The sequence below is a fragment of the Amblyraja radiata genome, chromosome 14 (genome assembly GCF_010909765.2).
Source record: "Amblyraja radiata isolate CabotCenter1 chromosome 14, sAmbRad1.1.pri, whole genome shotgun sequence".
In the NCBI taxonomy this organism is placed as follows: domain Eukaryota; kingdom Metazoa; phylum Chordata; class Chondrichthyes; order Rajiformes; family Rajidae; genus Amblyraja; species Amblyraja radiata.
The window spans coordinates 14,867,936-14,882,617 of record NC_045969.1 but is presented as its reverse complement, the minus strand read 5'-3'; positions in this window follow the sequence as shown (position 1 = coordinate 14,882,617).

Here is a 14,682-nt window from a genome sequence, read left to right as displayed (position 1 = left end):
GTAATTTTGTTGAAACCTAGGTTTGAATGACAATAAATAGCATTCCATTCCAATCTCATGCTGTATCTCTAAACTAAACTAAACTAAATTAAACCAAAACTAGACTAAACCAAACTAAACCAGGTGAAAGTTCACTTAAAAGAACAAGTACATCATGCAGGATACTTCCCAGCAGGTCAATGATTAAATAGTGGCAGTAGTCTGTTCAACTACCAAGGTGGAAAGAAGTCTCGTGAGGTAGGTTATGTAGTTCACTGCCTGCTTTGCTGAGGTGTTGCTGGTAACGGTGTAGCTCTGCACTCCGGTCAAGACCCTCAATAAATATATAACGTAACATAAAACAGTCAGGCTGAGACACCTGCAATTACTTTTCAGGGGCCCCAGTTGTTCGAACGTTCAAGCAAGTCCATCGTTATTTCATAGAATGTTAAACCTTTGCCGACAGCCTGTCGCCACCTCATCCTGATTCTTTTATTACTGTTTATTGTGGCTGGTGTTTATTGTGAACACCATTGAAAGATTAGAAGCAGTTTGGAAGCAGTTTCCCAGCATCGGGCAGAAGAACTTTGCAGTGTTAAGCATAATGCTAAGTTGGCATTCATACATGCATGAGGAGAAAGCCTATGCGTGAGGGTTGTCTGTCAGACAAAATAGCTCTGCAGCAAATTGCAAACAGCCTGACGTACACCAGTTAAATCCACTAATTAGCTTTTGTGCGAATGAACAGAAATATACACGGTGTTTTGAAAAGCTTTTCCAGCTTAAGATATTAGACCATCAGAATTCCATCATCTTGTCTAAGTCTTCAAAATCAAGGATAGAGGCCAGGAGAAATCCCGATTGCCAGGTTTGACAGCTTAGACAGGCCAACACTATGGCGCCTAATGGACTTCCCACCAAGATCATAAACTTAATCAAGAAGTCGTATGATGGAACCTCATGCAAAGTTATGCATGCAGGCCAGCTCTCTCAGACCTTTAGTGTCAGGACCAGCGTCAAGCAGGGATGTCTATTGCCACCATTCCTGTTCCTCCTGGCAATTGACTAGATCATGATGGAAACAACTGAAGGGAAAAGAAGTGGAATTCAGTGGACAATGTGGGAGCAGTTCGATGGTCTTGACTTTGCAGACGACATAGCTCTCCCTTCACACACACAGATACAATTGCAGGAGAAGACGGACAGACTCTCACAAGCTGCAACAAAACTTGGTCTCACACCCAATACAGCAAAGACACAGGTGATGAGGATCCACTCCAAAACCAGCAACCCTATCCTTATGCACAGCACTGCTCTGGAGGAGGTAGAAACATTCACATACCTAGGCAGTGTTGTGGATATCACCGGAGGGGCAGAAGCAGAATCAATAAGGCTAGGGTGGTGTTTAACATGCTCGGGAAGACCTGGAGATCGAAACACCTCAATCAACACCAAAATATGCATCTTTAACAAATGTGAAACTGTGTGATGCTGTATGGATCAGAGACATGGAAAACAACAAAACACACTACAAATAGGCTGCAAACATTCATTAACACCGGCCTTAGGAGAATACTTAACATCTGGTGGAGAGACAAAGTAAGCAATGTGGACCTGTGGAAAAGAAAAAGCCAGGAGCCCATTGACTTACAAATTTGAAGGAGAAAATGGAGTTGGATTGGACACAGCCTCAGGAAACATCACTCGGCAAACCCTGAAATGGAACCCCAAGGAAAAAGAAAAATAGGTCGCCCCAGGAACAGCTGGAGAAGAGGTGTCCAGACAGAAATGTCTGAGACTGGGCTCAACTGGGGAGTTCTCGAAAGAACTGCCAACAACCGAGTGAGGTGGAAGACATTTGTCAATGGCCTATGCTCCCTAGAGGAGCAAAGGGCTTAAGAAGAGGAAGAAGTAGAAGGTTCCCTTAGCTGACAACATCAATGCAACATAAACTGGTGATGGCTGGTCCTTTCAGGTGAGGCAGAGGTACACCTGTACCTCATCTACTGTATCCATTGTTCCTGGTGTGCGCGAGACCAGGCACAGACTGGGCGATTGTTTAGCTGAACACTTGCACTCAGTCCACCTTCGCCTCGGCGATCTGCCGGTTGCCAAACATATTAACTCCCCTTCCCAATCCCCGACTGACCTTTCTGTCCTGGCTCTCTTCCACTGTCAGTGAGGCCACTCACATATTGGAGGAACAGCTCCTCATATTTTGCTTGGGCAGCTTATAACCCAGCGGTCTGAATGTTAATTACTCTAATTTCAAGTAAACCTTGATTTCCCCCTCTCCATTCCCCCCCCCCCCCCCCCAACCCCCAACCCTAGTTGTCCTCCCTGGATCCCTTCGTCATCACCACGTCGCAGGTCAAAAATGGGCCATAATGGGCTCAACCCATTCTTGGTCACCTGTAGTTGGCCCTGATTTGTTCTGGCCTCTTCCTACATCCAGATCCACCCCTGCCCACCCACACACATTTGATTTGACGAAGGCTTTCGACCCAAAACGTAATTCTCCAGAGATCCTGCTGGGTATTTATAAGTTCCTAAGTTAATGTGATTAACAGAATTCCTGCTTCTCCTCATAACCCCTGACTCCCATACTAATCAAAAATCTATCTATCTCTGCCTTAAAAATATCCATTGACTTTCCCTCCACAGCCTTCTGTGGCAATGAATTCCACAGATCCGCCATCCTCTGACTAAAGAAACTCATCCTCATCTCCTTCCTAAAGGAACGTCCTTTAATTCTGAGGCTATGATCTCTGGTCCCAGACTCTCCCACTAGTGGAAACATCGTCTCCACATCCACTCTATTCAGGCCTTCCACTATTTGGTAGGTTTCAATAAGGTGACCCCTCATCCTTCTAAACTCCAGCGAGTAGAGCCGTCAAACGCTCATCATATGTTAACCCGCTCAATCCATGGGATAATTCTCGAAAACCTCCTCCAGACCTTCCCCACAGCCAGCATATCCATTCCTCAGATATGTCTGTCTTCGGACCACTGGACAAGCTGCATAAAAGGGACCCTCTAGGGAGCAGTATTAAAGGCCACTAAAATGGTGAGCCAGGAGAAATGCACCAAACCACAGCTGACGCCACTGCAACAAAAGCATCACTAAAGCAGACCTATTTAGCTGTCATGTGCCAATTTTACACGGGCCAGCTGTATATTGTGGTGGCCCCTTCATCCAGCCCAAAGAAGTTCAGTAACGGACTTTATCGACAGAAACAGCTCATTTAAAGGTGATTGCAGCTCACCTATAGTGCAGCTTTCCTCTTTTCTCCAGAAGAAACAGCTTATTGTAAATAGTTGGGCCCAACTTTATGATCTGTGAACATCACAAATAACCACATGTTCTTATAAAACCAGGGCTTCACAATGCAGCAAGGCAAACAAGAGCTCCAGCAAACAAGGGAGTGGATTTTGTCGCCTAGAGACGTGCAGATGCTGGAATCACAGAGCTCCTGTAAGTGTCATGACAGGACCTAGTTACTTTTTTTTTTGCCTTGATCTTTCCTCCCTGGCAGCTGAGCAAATCTAGAAGCTGAAAATCAAAAAGCTGCAGATGTTGGAAATCTGAGATTAAAATTTTAAATGCAGGAAACATTTTGATGGTCAGGGCAACATCTGTGAGAAGAGTAACAGTTTAGTTTAGTGTAGTTAAGCTTTGAATTGAATTGAATTGAATTGAATACCTTTATTGTCATTCAGACCTTATGGTCTGAACGAAATTTCGTGCCTGCAGTCACACATACAATAAAAAACAACAATAAACACAAATTAACATCCACCACAGTGTATCCTCCAAGCACCTCCTCACTGTGGTGGAGGCAAAAATCTTAGGGTTACTGTCTCTTCCCTCCTCTTCTCCCTCTGCGCTGAGGCGATTCCCCACCGGGCGATGGCTCAAACAGTCCCGCGGCTCACCGAACCCCGCGAACGGGCCGGCTCAAACACCGCGGCCCAGGGTGGTCGAAGCTGCCGCCCTCCAGTCCAGCGGACGCAGCCACTGGCCCGCGGCTGAACCCAGGACTCAGGTCGCCGCTGCCAGAACGCCGTCCCAGCCACCGGAGCACCGTTCCAGCCCCGAGCCGGATCGCCCTCACGTGAGTGCTGCTCCTCCCTCGAGCTGGGCCACTCCGACGGGAGTGCCGTTCCACCTCGGGCTGGGCCACTCCGACGGGAGTGCCGTTCCACCTCGGGCTGGGCCGCTCCGATGGGAGTGCCGCTCCTCCCTCGAGCTGGGCCACTCCGACGGGAGTGCCGTTCCACCTCGGGCTGGGCCACTCCGACGGGAGTGCCGTTCCACCCTCGAGCTGGGCCACTCCGACGGGAGTGCCGTTCCACCTCGGGCTGGGCCACTCCGACGGGTGTGCCGTTCCACCTCGGGCTGGGCCACTCCGACGGGAGTGCCGTTCCACCTCAGGCTGGGCCACTCCGACGGGAGCGCCACAGCCCCTCACGAGAGAGTCTCAGCCCCTCGTCAGGCCGCCCTCACGGGAGCGAGCCCAGGGCGAGTCCTGACAGGCTCTGCCTCCGGAGCCTCGAGGTCGCCAGCTCCGCCATTAGGCCACAGCGCAGACGGAGGCAAAGAAGGGGGATACGACAAAAAGTCATATTCCCCCGAAGGGAGAGACAGCAAGCCCCGTTTCAACCCCCCACCCCCCCCACATAAACACAGCTTAAAAACCAAAAACGTAACTACACAAAACGAAAAAAAAGACAAACGGACTGCAGGCGAGCCGCAGCCGTTCCCAGCGCCGCCACTTCCGGTTGTTTAGTTTGGATTAGTTTGGTTTGGTTTAGCTTAGTGATACAGTGTGGAAACAAGCCTTTCAGTGCAACAAGTCCACACCAACCAACAATCACCTTTACACTAGTTCTATCCTACACACTAGGGACAATTAACAGAAGTCAATTAACTAACAAACTTACACTTCTTGGGAGTCAATGTTTGAGTTCTTCCATCTGAAACATTGACTCTGCTTCTCTTTCTGCAGATTGAGACTCTGGATGGATACCAGTAGGGAAACTTGTGAAGAATGACACCACGAGAGACTGTCATGGCAGCTTAGCTGGGAACATGGTGAAGGTTATAAACCATGGAAACAATAACAGCAGAAATTACAACTGGGAATGGCTTGACTGGCCAAGGATTATAACCCTGTTACTTCTAACCAACAAATGGAGGATGTTTCCAATAGTGGGAGAGTCTGGAACCAGAGGGCACATCCTCAGAATAAAAGGACATACCTTTGGAAAGGAGATGGGGAGGGATTTCTTTAGTTAGAGGGTGGTGAATCTGTGGAATTCATTGCCACAGATGCAATGGAGGCCGTCATTGGGTATTTTTAAGGCGGAGGTTAACAGATTCTTGACTAGTAAGGATGTTGTCTAATGGGGAGAAAGCAGAAATATGAGGTTGAAAGGGAAAAATAGAACAACCATGATTGAGTGGCGGAATGTACTCGAAGGGCTGAATGGCCTAATTCCGCTCCTATCACATGAACTTCTGACTCACTCCCCTAGTCTGATGGTTTCAAGATGCACTTACCAGTCAGATTTTACATTCAGGTGACTCCTAAAATGCATTAAGGATGCCCACATGCTTGGGCACAAAGAGCAGAACCTTTTTGATATTGTATAAATATTGGCCAGTTCACCAGAATTCAGAGTGCACTCCAGCTTTCTGTTAATCTGGAAGCAGAGCTGCTTGGCATTAGACCAAGACCTTGTAGTGTCAGGCGATTTTGGTGCCTGGTGTGTAGTGGTCTCACAGTTTTGAAAATTCAATATCCAGGCATCTTCCAAATGTCAAAAATGGAGTGGACATAAGAAATCCTTCATCTGAGGAATGGCTGAAGAAGAGACAGTGCAGGGAAAGACCAGAATCCAAGTTTCCAAGATGGTGCCCAACCCAGGCGACTGTTTGCGTACTAGCCACAGAAGCAGATCTACAGGCTCCCATTACAATCCCTCCACACTCTTAACTATACACTGTAAATGGATTGATTCTAATCATGTATTGTCTTTCTGCTGACAGGTCAGCACACAACAAAAAAGCTTTCACTGTACCTCAGTAAACGTGACAATAAACTAAACTGAACTTGAACTGAACTGAACTGAACTGAGAATCTAATGATTTTGGTCTCCATGAAGAACAGTGAAATCAGCCCATCGCATCAGAAGATAGATACAAAGTGCTGGAGCAACTCAGCGGGTCAGATAGCATCTCTGGAGAGAAAGGATGGGTGATGTTTTGGTTCGGGACCCTCCTCCATATAATCTTCTGATTCAACAACCAGGAGTGTAATCAATCGAAGCGGGGTTGACACAGTTGGATTCCCTGAAAGAAAAAAAGATTTTTTTCGTGTCCTAAGACTCTGTGCAGGAGCCATTGTCATTTATAATCTAAGGATTATGCGTCAAAAATGGTCAAGTGCACATGAAAATCCCAAGTTTACCTCGGCCAGTGGGATATCGAAGAAAATTTACACTGAGATGAGGAAAAACGTTTTCACCCAGAGAGTTGTGAATATGTGGAATTCTTCGCCACAGAAGGCAGTGGAGGCCAATTCACTAGATGTTTTCAAAAGTGAGTTAGATTTAACACTTAGGGCTAAGGGAAACATAGGATATGGGGAGAAGGCAGGAAAAGGGTACTGATTTTGGAACCTCTCCAACATTGCTTCCCTTGTCCCTTTAAATATGCAATCATCACCTCTCCTCACATGTAACCTTCTTCAACCCTTTGTGCTTGAAAGCCACAGTCTCATCTCCCGACCCAAAATATATGACATGAAATATATGATAATTATGACATAAGGCCCAGAATTCTCAACAGTATAGGGATTATGTTTGCTTTCCTTGAATAAAGAGCTGCCGATGAAATTTGCAGAAGACAGATGTCTGAACTTTGCAAAGTCTACATTAACCTGCATCTGTGCAGCATCCAGTTCCTTTCAAGGAGAATGAAAAAAGCAAAGGGAAAAAAAGGATACTGAAATAAAGAAGATATTTCAGGAAGTGTGAACAAAAGCTGGGTTGACAAGGTGGGTTTTAAACTAGGTCTTAAAGGAGGTCTTTGGATTAGAGTTTGAAATAGGGTCCCGACCTGAAACCTCATCTGTCCACAGATGCTGCCTGACCCCTGAGTTCCTCCAGCACTTTGCGTTTGTTCAAGATCTACAATCTGCAGTTTCATAATTAGAATTATCATACAGTCTACCCTTGTTATTATAGACCTCTTTATAACGGATTTTGGTTGTAGGGGACGGAGCCTCCCCACAGTAACCAGACACAGGTTTGGAGGGATAAGGAACAAAAGCAGGCAAGTGGGACTAGTGTAGATGGGACATGTTGGTCAGTGTTGGCAAGTTGGGCCAAAGAGCCTGTTTCCACGCTGTATGACTGTATCACTCTATGACTCTAAGAACATAGATTGCTAGTTACACTGTGGGAGATCATTGAAATTGACAAGCAATTGTTTCGATCCACACTTATGCAATAATTCTCTATTAAACAATGTAACAGCCTTTAGTATCTTCAGCTTGCAATGACAAAACTACATTTTTAGCAATTTTGTATTTGAAAACAACTCACTGTTTCACGGAGTGGCCACTAGGTGGTTGGAGCTAATTCCTTACTCGGTTATAGCAGACAATCAGCAAAAACTGACACCATTCCTCCCCCCCCTATGGTCCGTTACAATGAGGGTTATCGACAATTATCATTCCAGACAGGATGCAATCCACACAGAGATTCTTCAATGAATGTATGACTCTGCTTAGTGTTTCTTAACATGGAATATGTTGACACCTCCCACATCAAGGACTTTCCTTGTGTGTATGGTAGCAGTCAGATTTCTTCCCGTTCCACCAACTCGAAACCATTCTGTGTGACAGGTGCATCTTCCACCTCATGATCCTTGATCCCTCTGCAGCCTTTGACAAGACCGGCCACAGCACTGGCCTTCTGCTGCTCTTCCAGTGGGACAGTCTTCCTTTGCTTCCATACTCAACTAACTGAGTATGGACAGGGATCCCTTGCAAATGGCTTCTTCACTCCTTCTCTGTACCACCACCCAAGGGATCACCATTGGATTGTTTTCTTACCCACCTAACGTGGTGAGGCTTGATGACATTGTCTGCAGTTAAGACATCTGTTTCCACAACATCTGCAGATACAATGCAGTCCCTCCTAAACTTTCACTTTACCTCTAACAGAAACACAAGGAACTGTAAATCCTCGATCTTCAGCAAAACCCAAAGTGCTGGAGGAACTCAAGAGGTCAGACAACATCTGTGGAGGGAATGGACAGGAGATGTTTCGGGTCGGGACCCTAATTCAGTCTCTAATCCAAAGACCTCCTTTAAGACCTAGTTTAAAACCCACTTGTCAACCCAGCTTTTGTTCACACTTCCTGCTATCTTCTTTATTTCAGTACCCCCTTTATTTCCCTTTGCATTTTTCATTCTCCTTGGAAGGAACTGGATGCTGCACCGATGCAGGTTAATGTAGACTTTGCAAAGTTCAGACGTCTGTCTTCTGCAAATTTCATCGGCAGCTCTTTATTCAAGGAAAGCAAACATGATCACTTTACTGTTGAGAATTCTGGGCCTCATGTTAAGAAGTCATAATTATCATTCCAGATAGGATGCTCTCCCCGCAGAGATTTTAAAATGAATGTATGACTCTGTTTTAGTGTCTAGTTAAACATCAAGCAAATTTGTCAAAGTGTACTGTAGCTGTGTGTGAAAGCAAGCAAAAAATAGCCCTCTTATAGCCCAGCTGATGCTCATATATCACCATTAACTTCATACGCTACCAGCAAGGCAACTTTGGATGATAGGTGCCTGTTTCTGCTTTCACTGACTGCCACCTTGTGGTTCCTCACAGTAGTTCATTTTCTGTAACCTGTGACTTGCGTTGGGGCCATTGATCATAGAAACATAGAAAATAGGTGCAGGAGTAGACCGGTTTAGGCCAGGGGTAGCCAGAGAAGAACTCCGACCGCCGGCCTACGGCTTACAACATCCTGAAGCTGCAGTCTCCAGTAAGAAAGCGCTGATTCGGGACCTGTGTGTTCGACCGGAGTGTGTTCGACCGTCCCGACGAGAGGGCCTGTACATCTGGCCATCCGTGCCGGCGACTGCGGAGGATTATGGCCCCGACAGTGAAGAATGCTGTGGTGGATGTTTATGTTAAATCTTATTGTGTATTGTGTGTTCTTTTTCAATTGTACCGCTGCTGGCAAATTCATTTCACTGCACTTATATATGTATGTGCAAATAAAATTGACTATTGACTTTAGACACAGAATTTTAGTTTACTTTAGTTTAGTTTATTGTCACGTGTACAGAGGTAGAGAGAAAAGCTTTTGTTGCTAACCAGTCAGTGGAAAGACTACACATAATCGCAATAGAGCTATCCACAGTGTACAGATACATGATGAAGGGAATAACGTTTAGTGCAAGATAAAGTCCAGCAAAGTCTGAATAAAGATATACTGTACAATTACACATATTACACATGTTACACAGCACAGTCCAGCACAGCCACACTCATCCCCTCTATCAAGCGTATCTACATAAGGCACTGTCTCATAAAGGCAGCATCTATCACCAAACATCTCCACCATCCAGGCCATGCTCTCTTCTCACTGCCACCATTGGACAGGAGGTAGCGAAGCCTAAAGTCCCACATTACCAGATTCAGGAGCAATTACTTTCCTACAACAATCAGGTCTTTGAACCAACCTTTACAACTCTAATCCTACCCCAACAATGCATTGTGTTTGTACACTAGTGGCTTCTTATTTGCACAGTCTTCTTTTAGAAATTTTAGGTGCAAATTATGTATAATGTATGTGTAATTAGTTTTTGTGTGTGTTGTCTGAGTCTGAATCCGGACTCAATGGATTGGACTGGTTTGAAGAAGGGTCCCAACCCTTCCTGACCCTGGTGCTCCAGAGATACTGTCTGACCAGTTGTGTTGCTCCTGTACTTTGTGTCATTTTTCAGTAGTACTTCATGTCTGACATGAACATGGTGGGCCAAAGGACAGAGGTTCACCTGAACCTCCTCTAATCTCATCTGCTGTATCTGCTGTTCCCAATGTGGACTCCTGTACATCGGCGAACCAAATGTGGAATCGGCGACAGTTCCGCTGAACACTAACACTCAGTCCACCAAGGCCTACTGGGATCTCCAGGTTGCCAACCATTTCAACTCACCATCCCATTCCCATACTGATCTTTCTGTCCTGGGCTTCCTCCATTGCCAGAGTGAGGCCACATGTAAATTGGAGGAACAGCACCTCATATTTTGCTTGTAGACAAAAATGCTGGAGAAACTCAGCGGGTGAGGCAGCATCTATGGAGCAAAGGAATAGGTGACATTTCAGGTCGAGACCCTTCTTCAGACTGATGTGGAGGTGTGGGGGGGCGGGAAGAAGAAAGGAAGAGCCGGAGACAGTAGGCTGTGGGAGAGCTGGAAAGGGGAGGGGAAGGAGGGAGAAAGCAAGGACTACCTAAAATTGGAGAAGTCAATGTTCATACTGCTGGGGTGTAGACTGCCCAATACGAGGTGCTGCTCCTCCAATTTGTGGTGGGACTCACGCTGGCCATGGAGGAGGCCCAGGACAGAAAGGTCAGATTCAGAATGGGAGGGGGAGTTGAAGTGCTGAGCCACCGGGATATCAGGTTAGTGTGAACCGAGCATAGGTGTTGGGTGAAGCGATCGCCAAGCCTACGCTTGGTCTCACCGATATAGAGCAGCTGACACCTAGAGCAGCGGATTTAATAGATGAGGTTGGAGGAGGTGCAGGTGAACCTCTGCCACATCTGGAAAGACTGCTTGGATCCTTGGATGGAGTCAAGGGGGGAGGTAAAGCGACAAGTGTAGCATTTCCTACGGTAGCAAGGGAAAGTACCAGGGGAGGGGGTCGTTTGGGTGGGAAAGGACAAATTGACCAAATAGTTACGGAGGGAGCGGCCTCTGCCGAAAGCCGAAAGGGGAGGAGATGGGAAGATGTAGCCAGTGGTGGGATCCCGTTGGGGGTGGTGAAAATGTCGGAGGATAATCTGTTGTATGTGACGGCTGGTGGGGTGCAAGGTGAGGACAAGGGGGACTCTGTCCTTGTTATGAGTGGGGGGAGCGGAGCTACGGGACATAGAGGAGACCCTAGTGAGAGCCTCATCTATAGTCGAAGAGGAGAACCCCCATTCCCTAAAGAATGAGGACATCTCCGATGCCCTGGTTTGGAACACCTCATCCTGGGAGGAATTGGGAGTAAGGGATAGAGTCCTTACAGGAAGCAGGGTGGGAAGAAGTGTACTCCAGATAACCATGGGAGTCAGTGGGTTTGTAATAGATGTCGGTCAGTAGTCTGTTACCTGCAATGGAGATAGTGAGGTCTCAAAACAGTAGGGAGATGTCGGAAATGATCCAGGTGATTTGAGTGCCGGATTGAAGTTAGTGGTGAAATGGATGAATTCAGTGAGTTCTGCATGGATGCAGGAGATAGCACCAATGCAGTCATCAATGTAACGGAGGTAGAGTTCGGGGATAGGGCCACGGTATGCCTTATTTTGCTTGGGTAGCTTACAACCTAGTGGGACGAACATTGAATTCTCTCATTTTAAGTAACTTCCACCTACACTACCATCCCCTTGCAAATGCTTCCTTGCCCCCTTTCTCCCCCCTAGTCAGTTAACCAGTTCCTCAGCTCTCCACATAGTATCCCTTTTGAGATGACACCTTTCCTGGCCAACAATAGGGCCTACCGGGGCACCAACCTGCCAGGAGTCATTTACAGTATGACAGGCACTGATTACTCCTGGTCTTTTCTCGCATCCAGCTCTTCACGGTGTCCTGACCCAAAACGTCACCTGTCCTTTTTCTCTAGAGATGCCGCCTGACCCACTGAGTTACTCCAGCACTTTGTGTGAACCAAAGGGCCGGTTTCTAAGCTCTATAAATCCGTGTGATTATGACAACGTAACATCCTCCTCCCCTCCCATCTGGAGAAATAAGTAGAAGTTTATTCTTGCTTTGACATTTGGGGTAGATGGATAATTATGTTGTTATTGTTGGATTTGCTTCATGAGAAGCAAACACCAATTTATTTAATGAAGTTAACATCAATTTGATGTTATTTCTGTCCAGAATCTATTCAAGACAATTGTGTTTAATGATGTCGTCTCTTAAAAATGGCTGAATAAAACAATTTTCCCTGTCCAGCTAATCAGTGTAACACGATTAGCAGTTTAGATTCATTTAGAGAATAGAATTATAAACAGATGCACAGAGTTTTAGTTGCTTAACTTTATTCTTTTGAGAACTGTCTGATAGGATAAAAGTTCTGTTTGAAGATATCTTTCAGAGTTGGTGAATTGAGAAGTCATGACGTTGTAATTCCAGCAACAGTTTTATAAATTATAATTTTCTTTATTGAACATCCATAATGATTTCTATTATATATGTGATCAATCAAAGAACATTCAATAACAACTTTCAACCTGTGGAAAATATTTTCTAATTTTCTAATTTTCCAATTTTGTTTCCTTTTTCAGCTTTGAAAGAAGATATATAATTTCAAGAATAGTGTAAATGTGACTGTTAGGCATGACATCCATTAGTACAATTAATCCACCTCTCAACCTGGTTTTCTTTCGTTGTCGGATTGGAAATTGTAGAGAAGATGAGAGTATTGTGCTGATCTATGTTAAGTGCAGCTCTGGCCCATGGCAAAAGGCACCATATAGAGAAACAATTTGCACCTTCCAAAAATAAATCTCTAATAAATAGTGAGAATATTGATAAATCAGGAAAGGTTATCACCCTCTCAGATACAAAGGGCTTCCACTTTCTCGAAAGGAGCATTCTGGCCTCCAGTGCTGTTTATGTGAGTTTGCACGTGCTCCCTGTGACCACATGAGTTTCCTCAAAGTTGCTCCAGTTTCATCCCGTGCATCATTGATGTGTTGTTTGGCAGGTGAATGGTAAAAGCAAGTCGCCACTGGTGATGATTTGAATGGACATGCAGGAGAAAAACAAGCGTGTACACGGTGCTTAATGGTCAGTGCAATGTGGTTAGCCACAGGCCTGCTTCCGAGCTGTATGGCTTTATGACTCTAAACCAGATGGGCAACTGCTGCCCGCAGTGTTAGGGGAAAGCAGAGTGTTATATCTTAACCTCTATCACCTTATATCTTAACATCCTCCAAAGCTGGAGGCTGGAGTTTCAAAGTTCGGATCATTTATTTATCCTCGTCAAGCCTGCTGAGTGCGCAGCTACAATAGAAATCCTTCAGAGAGACCAACCAAAATGACATGCCAAATGTCAAAACATTTGCACAAGGTAAGTCTCAAAAGCACTGTGATCCAGTTGGCTTGGAGAGCAACAATTACTGATTATATCTGCATTTCATTTGTTAGGACCTCTACTCTATCCCTCACTCCTAAGTTATTTTATTTTTAAGCCTTCAAATATGCCAGAGATCTCCTCCCTCTGATAAACCTTCCACCCTTCCTCTTCTCCAGTCCTCATTCCTTCTTCTTCATCTTCCCACCGGGCGAAAGGTACAGAAGCTTCAAAGTGTGTTTGAGTCACCTCCACTGTGTCCATTGGAGAGGATGAGATATAACAGACTTAAGAGCATTAGATAGACATAAAAAGCTGGAGTAACTCAGCGGGACAAGCAGCATCATGGGAGAGAAGGAATGGGTGACGTTTCGTGTTGAGACCCTTCTTCAGACATTGTTAGATTTTGTAAAAATTTATTAAGGTAATTCATCAATCTGATATATGCCGTCAATTCAGTTGCAGTAATGGGTCGAGGAGCATTGGTCATGACTTCTGCCTTCTCTTGAACCTTTAATGTCCACACAGTGCCCCAACTACTGTACTTCATTCATCAGGAAAGCACACTTCATTCATTTTAAAGCAGATCCTCATTTGCTGGAAGGTTCAGCACTTAATCCAGATTCTGCAGGTTTTCATGTGCAGGAGATTCCATAACCAGGACATCATTGAGTATACAGCGACCCTCAGTCTGAAGAAGGGTCTCGACCCGAAACGTCACCCATTGCTTCTCTCCAGAGATGCTGCCTGTCCCGCTGAGTTACTCCTGCATTTTGTGTCTATCTCCAATCGTCTTGGCCTCGCTCTGGGAGTAGGAGTGGGGGCGGATCCGGATCCGCAACGGCCGTGAGCCCCAGGCCGAGCTCGACGATCGCTTGCCTGCTTCTGCTGCTGTTGGAGGTGAGACGTTGCACCGCGCCAGGGTGTCCTACTAGGCCGCCATTTACATGACACGCCGGTGGCGCGCAAAGATTTCGTACAGAACAAAATCCTGGAACGCTGTGTGATACCACGCGGAACTCCACACTCCTCCACGCCACTCCATGCGCCCGTCCTTCGCTACCCACACGCTACCCACACACTACCAGGTCGCGTAAATGGCATGCAAATTATGGCCAAGTGGGACAGGCCCTTTACAATGTGGAAACAAGCCCTTCGGCTCAACTTGCCCGCACCAGCCAACATGTCCTACCTACCTGTGTTAGGCCCATATCCCTCTAAACCTGTCCTATCCATGTACCTGTCTAAATGTTTCTCCAATATTGCTTCTTAAACATTGCAATAGTACCTACCTCAACTACCTCCTCTGGCAGCTCGTTCCATACACCT